This window comes from Diaphorina citri, unplaced genomic scaffold (assembly GCF_000475195.1).
Source record: "Diaphorina citri unplaced genomic scaffold, Diaci psyllid genome assembly version 1.1 scaffold68311, whole genome shotgun sequence".
NCBI classification, from domain to species: Eukaryota; Metazoa; Arthropoda; class Insecta; order Hemiptera; family Psyllidae; genus Diaphorina; species Diaphorina citri.
In genome coordinates, this window is record NW_007445534.1 from 1 (window position 1) to 3,305 (window position 3,305).

At 38.1% G+C, this 3,305-nt stretch overlaps 2 long non-coding RNA genes across 2 annotated transcripts in view; one reads left to right on the plus strand and one right to left on the minus strand.

Moving 5' to 3' along the window:
* The first annotated feature begins 121 nt into the window (after nucleotides 1-121).
* LOC113473713 overlaps nucleotides 122-3,305 on the plus strand; it is a 10,152-nt gene continuing 6,968 nt past the window's right edge. The window contains exon 1 of the long non-coding RNA XR_003395616.1: nucleotides 122-281. This is a non-coding gene — a long non-coding RNA (uncharacterized LOC113473713). The remainder of the gene's footprint in view (nucleotides 282-3,305) is intronic.
* LOC113473714 lies at nucleotides 555-2,215 on the minus strand. The gene is made up of 2 exons (XR_003395617.1): nucleotides 1,514-2,215; nucleotides 555-1,189 (listed from the first exon to the last, which is right to left on the minus strand). It is a non-coding gene; the product is annotated as an uncharacterized LOC113473714 (long non-coding RNA).

Sequence of the window (3,305 nt, forward strand, 5' to 3'; positions counted from 1 at the left end):
TACCCCACCCTGAATTCCTTCAACGGTCAGTAGACAAGTGTTTATTTACCAGTAGTTTCCTTGTAGTATGTAAATACATTAATACAAGTAGGTACTTATCGCACAACCTTACAAGTATGTTACTAGATAACCGCTAGCGCTTGCCCTAATTGACGATCTTAGGCATTTTTAGTCGAGTTTGTCGTATATCGAGTAATAGACGATTTAATCCCAGTTCATCGAAGTATATTTAATCCCAAGAGGGAAATACTTAACCCGAATACTTATCTCGTAACATAAACGTGAGATTTAGCTTAGGATTATTAAACCGACCTTAGTTCACGAGGCTGGTTATCTTCGCTTTAGTTCTATTCAATGGAAAACGGAAAACTAGAGGAAATAAAAGTAGCTGAGTTGTTCAGCGTATTTTTCGGGTGTAGCCCTAGTTCTTGACAAAAATCGAAAGTATTGAATAATAGATTTTTTTTAAAAGAGGTTTGACAGAGGGAACTGTAACTGCTATGGTCTTATCGTCCCGAAATCGAAGAGAGAAGGAAGACATTAGGATAAAATCCGCCCCGGGCGGAAATCGAACCCGCGGCCTAGCGCTTACAAGGCAGACGCACTACCAACTAAGCTAACTAGGCTGGCTAAATAGAAGTTTGTCAAGAACTAGGGCTACACCCGAAAAATACGCTGAACAACTCAGCTACTTTTATTTCCTCTAGTTTTCCGTTTTCCATTGAATAGAACTAAAGCGAAGATAACCAGCCTCGTGTACTAAGGTCGGTTTAATAATCCTAAGTTAAATCTCACGTTTATGTTACGAGATAAGTATTCGGGTTAAGTATTTCCCTATTGGGATTAAATATACTTCGATGAACTGGGATTAAATCGTCTAACACTCGATATACGACAAACTCGACTAAAAATGCCTAAGATCGTCAATTAGGGCAAGCAGTTATCTAGTAACATACTTGAAAGGTTGTGCGATAAGTACCTACTTGTATTTACATACTACAAGGAAACTACTGGTAAATAAACACTTGTCTACTGACCGTTGAAGGAATTCAGGGTGGGGTACGTATATGAACGTGGTTCCGCTAGAAAGGTTCTGATATCGACGTAATGTGATGTCAAAACTGTGGACACACCTTCAGGATGGACTTTGCTAAGGGTAGCCACTTACTAGGTAGACCTAACAGGTCGCCTGAGAGACTCAATATTGCTGGCATGCACTAGCAGGTAGACCAGACCTGACGGGCGTACCTACCTGTCAGGTCTACCTGCAAGTGAATTGCCGGCCTGAGTAGTCCCTCTGTAGCAGTTTATAACAAACCAACTAATTCTTGAACTCTTAGTAGGGCGTAGTCGGTTAGTCGCCTCAAAAACCAAACCTATGAAGTTCACAGAGAGTCTATCATTTTTCATATGTGTGGTTTTTCATGCCATTACGCGCTACTAAAAGTCGCGCGTAATGGCATGTGTGATGCAAGCAAGCCTGACACTTGGTTCTTAATTATCTACTACCTACTTCGTACTGCTTAGCAATAACACAAATAATACTTAAGCACACTTGAAAAACTACATCCTCTTGGTGGCACCCATTATAGTTTACAAATTCATAATCTCAATTATCGCTCCAATCAAGACAGTGATAGTAGATTCTTTAGAATAAGAGGGAAAAACACACTCATTTGAAACAAACAAAAGGCCAATCGATAGAAATCCGGAGTGAAAACACTCATCAGAAGGGTGGATGAATGGATGTCAATCAAAACAATTAGGGCAGAATTCACTGGGAAGACTTTTTAGCTGAATCCCCTTTAGAGGTGAGTTATTCATTTCTGACGAAAGTCACAACTTTGGGTCGGGGTTGTGTTTTTTGGACACACAAGGGATCAAGAAGAGACCGCCTTAACATCTGGACAATCGCATGCTGTTTGCTTTCCCCGATTTTTCTTGACAGATTTTTTCGTCTTTATAGATCGGGTTCCTCTAAATATGAACTTTTGAAGTTAATAAATAGTTAATCACTCCATTGACCTGTTAGCACACGCTTAAAGCAAGGTAAAATCGGTCTCACGAGGCGCTCAACTGAGGCCCTCCACTGGATTTATCTTATCTTTATACACCACTTCGATTTAATTACGTAGATCAATAAGCTAATCAATCGTATTATTAGAGTGATTTGATTATTAAATCACTTTGGATGAAAATCACTTTCTTTAAGAATCACTTTATTTTCTGAATAGGAATAATTTCAATTATTATTCCATAGATTAATTTCTCGTACAAAAAGTACTTTGCCAGACTAAACAGATGCGATATTAACTACATATTCAATGTTATACGGAGAGCGCTGTATCAGGCTATATCTTTTACTGCTTCATCTATTGCACCTCCCGTGAGACATTATTTTTCTACTGTTACGGGCTATTACCAAAATGATAGTATGACTTAGATTAACTCTTTATAGTTCAGCTTCAGCATCTGTTATTAACTCTTGTACTGTTATCCTATTTCTCGTTACTAGTCACAAGCTAAAAACTGGAGTTTGATTTCTTTAGGTACCGACGCTAAAAATTGTCTGATATCAATTTGAGCCTCTTTTTCCGAGGACAACACCACTAGGAGGCCTTGGAGACTAGCTAGCACATAAGTGTCCTTTAGGCAAGTATAATGTATCTTTAAGCCCTTTTTTCGCCGGAAACACCCGGGAGTCTAGCTAGGCACACAGTGGACCTTAGTTTGAAGTAGTTTTAGCCTTGTGAGTAAGACCTTAAATGACATTTAAAGTCTTTAGCCCAAGGTTTTAAATTACTCATTTAACATTTTAAAAGAAATAAACTTGTATAAATGTTTTAAAGTCGTTTTAGCCTGTTGGCCAAAGATTTGACTGTTTTGTTGAGGGAAAACAGGTTAAATCTCCGCTTATTGGGGTTAAGACTCATAAAAATTTTTTTCTCCAAAAGTATCTTGCCTTTACATTTGACAGCTCCAGGATAGCAGGATTCCTGTCTCCTATCCGCTGTTTTCTATCGGCAAGGTTCTTGTTTGTAATAGACAAAAGACAAATCAGACCGTTTCATGAAAAACATGCTCTTTAATTAGATACCTTATTATTAACTTTAATAAGGATAAGTCTTTTTATTTCACTAAGAATTTCTTTCACTAAAAGTAGGTTTCACTAAATTATTAGTTAGTTAGTGAGATTATTATGCTAACTAATCGAAGAACTAGATGCATTAAATTTAGCTTCACCACATGTTTCTATCTATTTAGGTCACACCTCCCCGGGGGTCAATTCGCGGAGCACTCTGGCT